General features: G+C 41.9%; 1 protein-coding gene across 1 annotated transcript in view; it reads right to left on the bottom strand.

Annotated features, from left to right (window-relative positions):
• LOC121280585 (glucose-fructose oxidoreductase domain-containing protein 2-like) overlaps positions 1 to 6,038 on the bottom strand; it is a 40,963-nt gene extending 34,925 nt beyond the window's left edge. The window contains exon 1 of the mRNA XM_041192745.1: positions 5,918 to 6,038. The gene's annotated coding sequence lies outside the window, so the exon portion shown is untranslated. The remainder of the gene's footprint in view (positions 1 to 5,917) is intronic.
• Between the last annotated feature and the right edge of the window lie 8,149 nt (positions 6,039 to 14,187).

The following is a 14,187-nucleotide window of genomic DNA, read 5'->3' as shown; positions in this document are numbered from 1 at the left end:
CTTAACAGGCTCGTCTCAATCAGCAACAAATTGATGCAAGGTTTCATTGACAGTGCCATTGAGTGGCACCTACTCACTGACACAAGTGTGGGCTCTGCCAGAGTCACTCAGCTCCTGCTTCATTACAGCCTCGGTTCAAACCTGGACAAAAGAGCAGAGGCTATGAATCCTGCGGCAAGTAACTCACCTGCTGACTCCCCAAAGCCTGTCCACCATCTACAAGGCATAAGTCAGGAGTGTGATGGAAAACTCCCCCTACTTGTCTGGCTGGATAAATGCAGCTCCAACAACACTCAAGAAGCTTGACACCATCTAGGACAAAGCAACCCATTTGATTGGCACCACATCCACCATCTTCAACATTCCTTCCCTCTACCACTAATACATAGTGGCAGCAGTGCGTACCATCTATAAGATGCACTGCAGCAACCCACCAAGGCTCCTTCCACAGTACCTTCCAAACCTACAACATCTACCACCTAGAAGGACAAGGGCAGCAGATGCAAGGGAACACCACCGCCTGGAAGTTCCTCTCCAAGCCTCACACCATCCTTTTTTGAATCTATATCAGCATTCCTTCGTTGTTGCTGGGTCAAACTACTGGAACTCCTTTCCTAACAGCACTTTGAATGTTCCTATAACTCAGGGGCTGCAGTGGTTCAAGAAGGCAGCTTCTCAAGGACAGTTAGTGATGGGCAATAAATGCAAGGGATGAATGAATAAATTTTAAAAAAATCTGGAAGCTTGGCTGTAGAAATTCTGGGAGCCAAATAGGGTGGTTTTAGTCTTACCGATGTTGAAGTTCTGGTTCATCCACCAGAATGTTGGTCAAATAGCTCAACTGCCTTAGAATTCAGCAGTGTTTCACAGATAAAACTGGTAATCTTTTACTTTTCATTGATTTTCTTAGGTAATCACTGTCATCCTTCCCACAAAGATGGGAATATATCCCTTACAATTTGAAATACTTATTACAAATGCTGTCAGATTTTAACTTGCCTACTTATCTATAGCTGATCACTTTCTTCATTGCTCTTTCCACACTATTGTCCATTTCTACAATTGTGTATAATGATGGTTAACGACTTGCGTTTTACTCAGAACCTAATGTTCTAGCTGATAACAGCTGGGGAAGTGTCATGATTTTTCAGGAAACTGGACAGTGAGCAAGAGTGGGTCGTGTGCACAAAGCTCGAGAAATCCTCTTGCAGGAACATGCCTCCATAATATACAATTATGCTACTGCTATAGCAAGTTAAAACACTTACCCCTTTCTACTACAAATACAGATAATGTAAACACTGCCATGTGAACAGTTTTCCTTGGAGTATACCCTTTGAAATACAACAACATTAAAATCTACGCAAATGAAAATTAAGTTCCTGCCTGTCTGATAGAAAGCGGATGAGATTCCACTGATCTATACAGCTGTGGATTATAAAAGCTATAGCAATCTGATGTTCAACCAAAAACACTTGCAAATTCATCACGTTACATTAGACAATTTGCTTCATCGCTAAATCAGCCACTGCTGACATTTCACTTAATGTGCACAGCTTGCATTTATATAGCACCTTAAATGCAGTAAGAGTGTTCTTCATTGCAAGGCCCTCAAGCCAGTGGCAGCTCCCAGCGACACTAAGTGCAGTTCTCCAACTCCTTCCATCCATTTTCAATAACCACTTTATCCTCAGAGGGTCGTGGCAAGCTAGAGCCCAATCCAGCATTATATTCCTATTTATTTTATTTTTAACATTAAAAATGTGTACCGAGCCTATCAAAAGTCAGCTTTCTTTACATGTCACATTGACCACATGGTACAATGTGCGCCAATAAGTACATCCAAGTGTGTGCGTTGTATAGTAACAGTTATATTACTATAGCAACCACCTTAGAACTAGCAGAGTATTCAATCATTGGTGTTGTGTATTTTTTTGGCCCAAGTGAGTTACTGGAGTAGTAAGCAATGATAATTTAGTAGTCGATGCGGCTCTCACACAGCAGGTTTTTTTTACTAAGATGGCACTTGCTTTAATAATAGTGAAGACAACTGCAGTAAAATGTTCCAAGGTGCATCATGGGAATGCTAACAAACAAAATTTGACACAAGAGACACATAACACAGACAGGTGGCCAAAGTTGGTCAAAGAGGTAGTAGATTTTTAGGAATATCTTGGAGGAGAGAGAGGGGTAAAAGGCAGAGGCTTAGGGAAGGAATGTCAGAGACTAGGGACCAGACAGCTAAAGGAACAAATGCTAGTAGCGGAGCAAATAAAATAAAGGTTGTAGAATTAAAGGGGTGCACATTCCCCAAGGGTTGTTGTCAGACAAGAAGAGGTCAGAGAGATAGGCAGGGCAGAGCATGGAGGGATTTGAAATAAGGATGAAAAAAAAGTGTTACAGGACCATGAGCTAATATAGGTCAGCAAAAATGGCCAGTGGAACATAGGAACAGGAGTAGCCCATTTAGCTATCATTCAGCATCATGACTGATCTTTGACCTATCTGCATACATATCCATCATTGCCCTATATCCCTTAATACCTATGACCTTCCCAGCCCTCTTGCAATAAAGGCCAACATTCCATTTGCCTTCCTAATTATTTGCTGGACCTGCATGTTAACTTTGTGTTGTGTATGAGGACACCCATATACCTCTGTACTGCAGCATTCTGTAGTCTCCCTCGATTTAAATAAAATTCTGCTCTTCCATTCTCCCTACCAAAGTGGATAACCACACATTTTCCCATATTATATTCCATCTGCCAAAGTTTTGCCCAGTCAATTAACCTATCTAGATTCATTTGCAAGCTCTTGTCCTCCTCACAACTTGCTTTTACACTAACTTTTCTATCATCAGCAAATCCATCCTACCAGCCATCAATATAGGTCATAAATAGTTGAGCCCCCAGCAGTGATCCCTGTGGCACCCCATCTGCTACAGTTTGCCAACCTGAAATTACCCATTTATCTGTTTCATGTCAGTTAGCCAATCCTATTTCCAAAATATTACCCCCAATACCATGGGCTTGCCCCTTGTGCAGTAACCTTTTATGTGGCATCTTATCAAATGTCTTTTGGAAATCCAAATACACCACAACTACTGGCTCCTCGACATTCACCCAGCATGTTGTCTCCTCAAAAGAACTCTTAAGAAATTTGTCAAATACAATTTACCTTTCACAAAACCATGCTACCTCTACCTGATTGCATTATGATTTTCTAAATGGTCTGCTACTGCTGGACTCCTTTACTAAGGAAGCATTCTCCCAGTGACATATGTTAGACTAACTGGCTTTTAGTTTCCTGCTTTGTCTCCCTCCTTTCTTGATTCGGGGTGTACATTTGCAGTTTTTCAATCCACAGGGACATTTCCAGAATCTAGGGAATTTTAGAAGATTACAATGAATCCATATTCACTACCTCTGCTACCACTTCTGTTAAGACACGAGGACACAGACCATCAAGTCTAGGGGACTTGTCAGCTTTCAGTCCCATTAGCTTTCCTAGTACATTTTCTCTCATGATAATGACTGTTTTATAGGTTCCCTTTTGCCCCGGATTTTCTACTATTATTGGGATGATTTTAGTATCCTCCACTGCGAAGACAGATACAAAATATTTGTTCAGAGTCTCTGCCATTTCCTTGTTTCATTCTGTAAGGAAGCAATTTTTACTTTAACTACTGTCTTCCTTTTTATATTTTTGAGTAGAAGCCCTTGCTGTCTGTTTTTGTATTTCTTGCTAGTTTATTTCAATCCATTTTCTCCCTCCATTTTTTAAACCATCCAAATTTTCCTAATCTTCAATGCCAACCACTAATCTCTGCAACATTGTATGCCTCTTTCTACATTACGACAGTGACTACACGTACAGCTTCACTGGCTTTTAAAGCGCGTTGAGACATCCAATGGTCATGAGAAGCGATATAAAAATGTAGTCAGCCCTTTCTTTATTGTTTTTATTACTCTATACCTACATTGAGCAAAGAGCATGCATTAAAAATAGATTTCTTCATTACGACCATTCTAAAGATCAAATCACCACAAACATTTTTTTTCTTCATTTGTGTATTTAAACTGCATATTATGGTGTTAGCAGCCTGGAAGGAGAAGGGTTTAATACACAAAACTTCAGACGATGTAATGCACTCGGCCAACAATGCACTCAGGGTAATATTAACGCAGTGGTTGATTCAGTTCCCTTTCACACTGGTCTCAATAACACATTCAATCTCTCCTCCCTAGTATCAAAATCTTGTAATTAAACAAAAAATGTATTTTTTTAAAAAATTGAAAAAAATGCACAAAACCTTAATAGCTGGCTATCTTTTTTAAATGGGATCCCAAATAGAATTCATTTTTCCAATTCAGCTGTTCTCTCCTAAAGGAAGCAACTCACACTGGTTGTGCTTTTGCCACCAGAGCAACTCTCCAGGAGCTCTCCAAAGTCATTCTCCATCTGCTAGTCTGGGCAATGCATGTTGGTCATCTATTTGACCACTGAGGCATCACAGAACCAACTGATCCTGGCCTCACCAGGCAAACATTCAAAAGCATTTTTCAGCAATCATCAGAGGACAGCAATCAGGAGTGGGAACTGTGACCGATTGTTCTTCGCCCAAACCCAAGGACACTGAGACCAGCTGTGGGTGAATTAACTCAGCTAACTATTAATGTTTCATCAGACCCATCAGTAGTGCATTATGCTTAGAATTAATAATTGTAGCTAATAGGAACACCAACTAACCAATGATGGGGAAGGAGAAATAGAGAGGGATGTGCGAGAAAGAAAAGTAAAATTAGGCTTATGAGCTATTGGTACTTCTGAAAAAAGTACTGTAACAGTTATAACTGATAAAAGGGGTAAAACTACAATTTCACCACCCATGTCATTTTACATCCAGCATTACTTAAGTTAACTGATTTAGCGATTACAAAGGTTACTACAGCGCCTACATTATAAAATAAAAAATGTCACACAGAGTTGCAAGGACCCGCACAAGCAAAACATTCTGTCTCCTACAAAAACATTTACAGCAGCACAGCTATGATCTTCCACACCCTACAACAGGCAACTCTCAATTAACCTAAACATATCAGAGATTAGAATACAGACGGGCAACCATCCTAGATGGTTAGCTGTGATTAGGACACCTCGTGATGGAAATCATGAAAAAAATATAATTTACTATTCTGCACGTAAATGTATTCCTGAGAAGCACCACAAAACCACTGTTCCCACAATTTGCACTTAGACTAGATTGCTCAAGTTTCCGATTCTGCGAAGTTCCTGAATCTTGCCCAATTATTATTAAAACAAAAAGTCCCTACCAGGGTACTACACACTAACCAAGTCACACCAACAGCTCATTCCTGAACGCACAAGCAGGTCTTCCTCGGCAAGTGAGATTAAAACTCCCATTCCTGAAAGCAACAGTGACAATAAGAACGTAACCGCTAGTCTGGGTTGAAGTTATTTCTGGTCCTCCAACTCCACAGCTCGAGCGCTACCTCTAAGGTGTCAGCATCACTGAGGTGGTCATGAACGCGAGCCCGGAGTCCGTGTCCGACAAAGCACCCTGCCCAAGATCCCAGCCCCTCAACCCCAGTCGCATTCCTGAGCCCCTGAGCCCCAGCCCCGACCCCGACCCCGAGCTACGGACAGGTCTCGGGTTCCGATCACCGCGCTAACGGTGGGGCCTTGCCTACTCACTCGCCCACCACCACTCAACGTATCCAAGCCGACCAAGGGCGCCTTCCAATCAAACCCAATCAGTACCATGGGCCGCCGGTGAATCACTGCAGTCGTAGCCGCTGCCTCGAACTCATTCCCCGGAACATCCTCAGCTCCCTCAGATGGCGGCTGACCCACAGACACCAAAAAATCAGCCTAAAGTGACTGAGCCTGAACTCACCGTTCCTGCTGCCATAGAGAAGCCGCAATCGGGACCACTCCAGCAACTAAACACCGGCTCTCACTCCTCAACTCTCCACACTACTCACTGCTTTGCGCAGGCGTTACTGTGAACCAGCAATGGGCCATCGTACTACTGCGCATGCGCCTTCATCTCAGCATATCAGCCGTCATCAGAGCAGCTGTCCGTTCCCACTACCTTATATTAGCATAGTGGGCCCGCCCACTTAGACATCATTAGCATATGCTGTACGAACCTGCAGTGACCTGATTGGAGAATATTTTGAAACATATGTTTCTTTTTGAAACTAGATTTTCGTTGTTTTATTTTAATTTTGTTACCATACTATTCAAACTTAGTAAAACCTATTAAAAAAATTAAAAATAACTCGTGTTTTTCTCCAAATCTTGGAAGAAAGGAAAATGTAAATAGCCTGGCAAACATTGAAATGCAAAGGTTGCACAACATGAGATAGCAAGTCTGCAAACTTCATCTGCAGACAGGATAGTGTCCAGTTCTTCGGAACAGGGTGTTGAAGAATTAATTGAAAAGCAGAATTCGGCGGATGCTGGAATTCTGAAATGAAAGCAGAAAAAATACTCAGTAGGTCAGACAGCATCTGTAGAGAGAGACAAGAGTTAATGTTTCAGGTTGATGACTCTTCATCAGAACTGGGAAAAGTTGAAGATGTAATAGGTTTGAACAATAGGGTGGAACACAGGGGAGATTGAATGACCAGAGTTAGTCTTACAGGCCAAAGGGAATGATGATTGAGCAAGAAAAGAAACTAAAAAAAAATGCCTGCTTTGAAAGCAAAAATAAGATAAAAACAGAAATATGCAAGGAGTTTAGGGTATGAAATTGTTGACCTCAATATTGAATCCAGAATCAAGTTTTGGAAATGTTCGTTTGTGATTATGGAGGCTAGAGAGAATGACAGGATATTCACAACAAAAACAGAAAATGCTGGAAAAACTCAGCAGGTCTAACAGCATCGGTGGAGAGAGAGTTAATGTTTCGACTCCGTATGACTCTTCTTCAGAGCCAGGATAGTCATGTTCATTGTACACCTCAGAATAATATAAACTGTGCCACAACACATTTCTATTCTCTCATAAGTATGGTGCACTAAGTAATTCCTTCACTGGTATGACACATGTTCAATTACAAAGTGTGCACTCCAAACTGGAAATGCTTGTTTTTGAGACAGTGATAAAGGGTTGAGTGGTGTGTTCAAGTTCCAACCTTACTGCCACTCTGTCCCTTACTAGATAAGACACTGGATTAAAAAAATGTGAAGAAAAAAAACAAAAGCATGGAATTAAGGAATGTGAGATTAAGAGCAAAGCAATTAGAGAAAAAAAGACTTTGGTAACAAGTGATAATGGATGAAGGTGGTTGAGAGGGTAATAAGTAAGGGGTGTACAATATGATGCACAAAAGTGAGCCGTGCACAAACTCTGGACCTAAAAAGTACAAGTTCTGGCTACTTATAATGTTTTCATCAGAAATATCCAATAGATCAGGAAAGAGGCTTGTACATTGGATTAAACTGTACTTTGTACCCTCAAATCTGCCGTATTGTTTTGTTGGTATGTGCTTACACTACAGGTCAATAAAGTAGATTGCTTCTGGGATTTTATGAAAAATTGTCAGTTTTAGCTTTGCCATCCAACAGTGGTACTGAATGTAGGGAAACAACTCCAAGGGGGGACTGTGTGTGTGTGTGGAGGGGGGGGGGGGGGGTGCGGATGCATGAAGATAAACATTGGAGGGCAAGTAATGCAGACAGCTCCTATATTCCTTCAGTAAACAGACCCAGCAGCAGCATTATAAATGGTCTGTCCATTGCATTGACTGACATATCATGAGTGCACAACAGGATTTAAAAATATACAGATAGGGAGTAACAAACTGAAAGACAGCCTGCTAATGTGGTAGGTTTGTACCCCAACATGGCAATGTGAATGAGTTTGAGCACACACTGATGATTCAACCATGCATTGTGAAGCTGAGAAACTTCTTTGGGAGACAACATCAGCAGGTAAATCACTCCAGTAATACTGATAGTAACACTGATAGATGTATTGCCATATTATGCCAGCACACCCTCTTTCACCCTCTCCACTCTTAGGGAATGATACATGCACAGGAATTCTAAAGAGAACAGGAAAGAAAATAATTTACTGAGATACCAAAGAGTGAAAATGGCTGAACTTGTTATATAATAGTGTAATGGAACATTTGGTATGAGAGGTAAGGCTTTGCTGCAAAGATTGTATTATAATCCATGGTATAATTCGTAATTATTATTCATCGTGTTTTTTGCTTCCTTTCCCATTGGTAAGCATTGCTGTTTCCCAGTGTCCATCTTCCATTTCTGCTGATAAATTTTCTATTATTGCAATCAACTGATATCATTGTTGCTGAGGTTTGCTGCCAATTTATGTCGTGACAGTAAGCACTCACTGAAAAATAAAATATAAGGTTACCTTAGTGTCAGCTTGGCTTAATTGGTAGTATCGTTAAATCGAACAGTTGTGAGTTAAAGTGTGACTCCACAATCTAGGCTGACAATTTAGTGCTGTGCTGCATTGCTGTAGGAGCTTATTTTTGGATGAGATGTTAAGCCAACATCTAATCAGGTGGATGTAAAACATCCTATCATGCTTTCTGAAGAATAGCAGGGAGTTCTCATAGCTAAGCTACATAACCCATAACATTATGAAAAGCATGTTACTAATCATTTCTCATTAGTTGTGAGATTTTCATATGTGCAAATTGACTGCCATTTGCTGACAAAGCAACAATCAAAAAGTTTTATTCACTGTGAAACACTTTTTGAGACATCCTGAGAAACTTTGCTTTGGACATTTTTGCTGAAAAATAAAGCAATTTCCCTGACATTAATGTGAAAAAGACTTCTGAGAAGGGAGGTAGAATTGTGTGGGCCAAGTCAGCAGGTTGTATTCTTCAATTTCAGCTCGACTGAGGGAATATGTTTTGACTTCTGGGTTTTGTGTCTCCAAGCTGTGCAGCAGTTGTGTCTTGGAATCAGATAGGAGTCTGTCTTAGTTACTTAATTAACCTTCGGGTCATCATATAGAACCTTTGAGACCCACCTCGTTTTGGTATCACATGGTAAGGGAACTCCAGCTACTCTGACTGTGTTCAATTATAAGACATAGGAGCAGAAATTAGGCATTCGGCCCATCGAGTCTGCTCTGCCATTCAATCATGGCTGATAAGTTTCTCAACCCCATTCTCCCACCTTCTCCCCGTAACCTTTGATCTCCCTACCAGTCAAGAACCTATCTATCTCGGTCTTAAATACACTCAATGACCTGGCCTCCACAGCCTTCTGTGGCAATGAATTCCATAGATTCACCACTCTCTGGCTAAAGAAGTTTCTCCTCATCTCTGTTCTAAAAGGTCTTCCCTTTACTCTGAGGCTGTACCCTCGGGTCCCAGTCTCTCCGACTAATGGAAACATCTTCCCCACGTCCACTCTATCCAGGCCTTTCAGTATTCTGTAAGTTTCAGTCAGATCCCCCTCATCCTTCTAAACTTGATCGAGTCCTCAAATGTTCCTCATATGTTAAGCTTTTCATTCCTGGGATCGTTCTCGTGAACCTCCTTTAGACCCTCTCCAGAGCCAGAACATCCTTCCTGAGATACAGGGCCCAAAATTGCTCACAATATTCTAAATGTGGTCTGACCAGAGTCTTATAAAGCCTCAGCAGCACATCCCTGCTTTTATATTCTAGTCCTTTCGAAATAAATGCCAACATTGAATTTGCCTTCCTAACTACTGACTCAACCTGCAAGTTAACCTTAAGAGAATCCTGGACTAGAACTCCCAAGTCCCTTTGCACTCCAGATTTCTGAATTCTCTCCCCATTTAGAAAATAGTCTATGCCTCTATTCTTCCTACTAAAGTGCATGACTTCACACTTCTCCATGTTGTATTCCATCTGCCACTTCTTTGCCCATTCTCCTAACCTGTCCAAATCCTTCTGCAGCCTCCCCGCCTCCTCAATACTACATGTCCCTCCACCTATCTTTGTATCATCTGCAAACTTAGCCAGGATGCCCTCAGTTCCTTAATCTAGATCATTAATGTATGTATGTATAAAAGTTGTGGTCCCAACACTGACCCCTGCGGAACTCCACTAATCACAGGCCACCATCCTGAGATGGACCCCCTTATCCCACTCTCTGCCTCCTGCCAGACAGCCAGTCTTCTATCCATGCTAGTACCTTGCCTCTAACACCATGGGCTCTTATCTTACTGAGCAGCCTCCTGTGCAGCACCTTGTCATAGGCCTTCTGGAAGTCCAAGTAGATAACATCCATTGGCTTTCCTTTGTCTAACCTACTCGTTACCTCCTCAAAGAATTCTAAGAGATTTGTCAGGCATGACCTCTGCTTGATGAAACCGTGCTGACTTTGCCCTATCTTACCATGCACTTCCAAGTATTCTGAAATCTCATCCTTAATAATGGACTCTAAAATCTTACCAATGACTGAGGTCAGGCTAATCGGCCTATAATTTCCCATCTTTTGCCTCACTCCCTTCTTAAACAGGGGGGTTACATTAGCGATTTTCCAGTCCTCTGGGACCCTCCCTGACTCCAGTGATTCCTGAAAGATCACCACTAACGTCTCCACTATCTCTTCAATTATCTCCTTCAGAACTCTGGGGTGTAATCCATCTGGTCCAGGTGATTTATCCACCTTCAGACCTTTCAGTTTTCCTAGCACCTTCTCCTTGGTAATGGCCACCATACTCACCTCTGCCCCACGACTCTCTTGAACTGTGAGGATGTTATTCGTGTCTTCCACCGTGAAGACTGACGCAAAGTACCTATTCAGTTCCTCCGCCATTTCTTTGTTCCCCACTACTACTTCTCCAGCATCATTTTCCAGCAGCCCAATGTCCATTTTTGCCTCTCTCTTACCCTTTATATATCTTAAAAAAACTCTTGCAATCTTCTTTTATATTACTGGCTAGTTTACCCTCATATTTAATCTTCTCCCTCCTTATTTCTTTTTTAGTTGTCCTCTGTTGGTCTTTGTAGGCTTCCCAATCCCCTGGTTTCCCACTGCTCTTCGCCGCATTATATGCTTTCTCTTTAGCTTTTATGCCGTCCCTGACTTCCCTTGTCAGCCATGGTTGCCTCGTCCTCCCTTTAGTATGTTTCTTCTTCCTAGGGATGAATTTTTGCTGTGCCTCCCAAATTACTCCCAGAAACTCCTGCCATTGCTGTTCCACTGTCTTTCCTGCTAGGCTCATCTCCCATTCAATTCTGGCCAGCTCCTCCCTCATGCCTCTGTAGTTGCCTTTATTCAACTGTAATACCGTTACATCTGATTCCAGCTTTTTCCCCTCAAATTGCCGGGTAAATTCTATTATATTATGGTCACTTCCTCCTAAGGGTTCCTTCACCTTAAGCTCCCTCATCAAATCTGCTTCATTACACATCACTAGATCTAGAATTGCCTATTCCCTAGTGGGCTCCACCACAAGCTGCTCCAAAAAGCCATCTCATAGACATTCCACAAATTCCTTTTCTTGGGATCCACTACCAACTTGATTTTCCAAGTCTACCTGCATATCGAAATCCCCCATGATCACTGTAATCTTGCCTTTCTTACACACCTCTTCTATCTCCTGGTGTATCTTGTGCCCCACATCCTGACTACTGTTTGGAGGCCTATTCATAACTCCCATTATGGTTTTTTTATCTTTGCAGTTCCTCAACACTACCCACACATATTCTACATCATCTGACCCTACGTCATTTATTGCTATCGAATTTATTTCATTTCTTACTAACAAAGCAACCCCACCCGCTCTGCCAACCTGCCTATCTTTTCGATAGGATGTATATCCTTGGATATTTAGCTCCCAGTCCTGATCCCCTTGCAGCCATGTCTCCATGACGCCCACCACATCATACCTGCCAATTTCAATTTGCGCCACAAGCTCATTTACCTTATTTCATATACTGCGTGCATTCAGATACAACACTTTCAGTCCTGTATTTCCTGTCCCCTTTCTCATTGTTCTCCCTTATCTGATGTGCTTGAAGTTAGATTCCTAGACCTTTCCAAACACTCTGTCCTATTTTATGTTCTGGGGACTTTAATAGCCTCTCCTGGGCTCTCCTTTCTTTTCAGTTTTTTCATAAGTTTCCATGAAGTTGAATCCACTCCCCCACATGCTAACCTGTTGCTTTGTTTCCCATTAGTTATACTTCTTGGAGTTTTACCCTCCCTCCACCCCCCACTTTCTAGTTTAAGGTCCTGTTGACCACCCTATATACCCTTTTCACTCGATCGGTTCAGGTGGAGACTGTCCCAACGGTACAGATCCCTCCTGTTCCAAAACTGATGCCAGTGCCCCACGAAATGGAACCCCTTTTTCCCGCCACTCCTTTAGCCACGTGTTTACTTCCCTTATTCTCGCGTCCCTATGCCAATTTGCACGTGGCTCAGATAGTAATCCGGAGATTACAACCCTTCAGGAGCTGTTCTTTAATTTAGTTCCTAGTTCCTGATAATCCCCAAACAGGTCCTCTTTCCTAGGCTTACCTATGTTATTTGTCCCGACGTGGACCACAACAACTGGATCCTCCCCCTCCCTATCCAATATCCTTTCAAGCCGGTCAGAGATGTCCCTCATCCTGGCACCAGGCAGGCAACATACCATGTGGGACTTTCGATCCTGCTTACAAAGGATGCTATCAATTCCCCTAATTATAGAATCCCCTACAACTACCACTTGTCATTTTGCTCACCCCTCTTGAATGGCCTCCTGTGCCATGGTGCCATGGTCAGCTGGCTCATCCTACCTACAGCCCTGTTCCTCATCCACACAGGGAGCAAATACCTCATACCTGTTGGACAAGTATATCATTGTCCAGCATGAACTGACAGTTTCACATTTGAAGGCTCAATTTGAGAAAGTTTAGTTTCAGACTCATCATCCAATTCATCATTATTCCCATGCTTATGGGTTGATTGTGTTCATGCTCATAATACCTTTTCAGCATGTTTACATGATATACTCTTTGGCTATCTGGAATACTAAACACATAGTTTACATCGCTGAGTCTCTTTTGATACAATGGAGTCCACTAAACCTAGCTTTCAATGGCTTGCCAGGCAAAGGCAGTAAGACCAGCACCTTATTCCCTGGTTTAAAATTATGTACCTTGGCTGTTTTGTCTGGTTGTGCTTTTGTCATTTCCTGAGAAGCCTTAAAATATTCTCTAGCCACCACACAAGCTTTTAAGAGGTTTTCCAGAAACTTTGACACATAATTCAGGAGGTTAAGTTCACCATCTTGTGTCAAAAATCTTCCTTTACTGAGCTTAAGGAGATCCTTAACATCATGGCCAAAGACCAAATCAAATGGCATGAAATCAAGAGACTTATTTGGCATGTCCCTTGTCACAAATAACGAGCAAGATATCCATTTATCCCTATCTTCAAGATACTCATCACTATACACCCTAATTATACTCTTTAGGGTCTGTTGATATCTCTCCAGAGCACCTTGAGATTGCAGGAGATGTGCAGACGACACGAGTTGCTTCACTCTTAACTCAAACATGATCTTCTGAAACACCTAACATGAAATTTGACCCGTAGTCAAACCAAAAGTCATTTGGCAAACTACATCAAGTGAAAATGTGAACCAATGCTTCAATCACAACTTTCACCCTGATCTTTTTCAACAATATTGCCTCTGGAAATCGAGTGGATAAATGCATGATTGTCAAGAGATACTTATGACCTGGTTTAGTCTTAGCCAAGGATCCAACACAATCCACAATAACCCTACTAAACAGTTCATTAAATGCAGGTATCAGTATTAATGGAGCAGTCTTTATTGAAGGTTGTGGCTTCCCAACCTGACATGTGTAACGTTTTACAAAAGTCAACCATATCCTTGTGCAACTTCAGCCAATAAAATTGTATCATTATCCTAGCCTAAGTCTTCCGAATATCCAAATGACCTGCGACTGGAATCTCATGGGCAATCCTCAAAATCTCATTGCAGTAACAAGGAGGGACAACAATTTGAGCCTCATCAGCGGACCTCTGGGGAGGTCTCCATTTCCTTATCGAAATGCCATTTTTGACACAATAACACTCATGGACCTTTCCAGCCTCTGCCTCAGGACATGCCACCTGAGAAAAACTTATGTCAGGGTCTGCCTGTTGTGCCTCAACCAAGGAAATTCTGCTAAGCAATTTAC

This window comes from Carcharodon carcharias, chromosome 7 (assembly GCF_017639515.1).
Source record: "Carcharodon carcharias isolate sCarCar2 chromosome 7, sCarCar2.pri, whole genome shotgun sequence".
In the NCBI taxonomy this organism is placed as follows: Eukaryota; Metazoa; Chordata; class Chondrichthyes; order Lamniformes; family Lamnidae; genus Carcharodon; species Carcharodon carcharias.
Note: the sequence above shows the minus strand (reverse complement) of the source record. Positions and strands in the feature narration are given on the sequence as shown.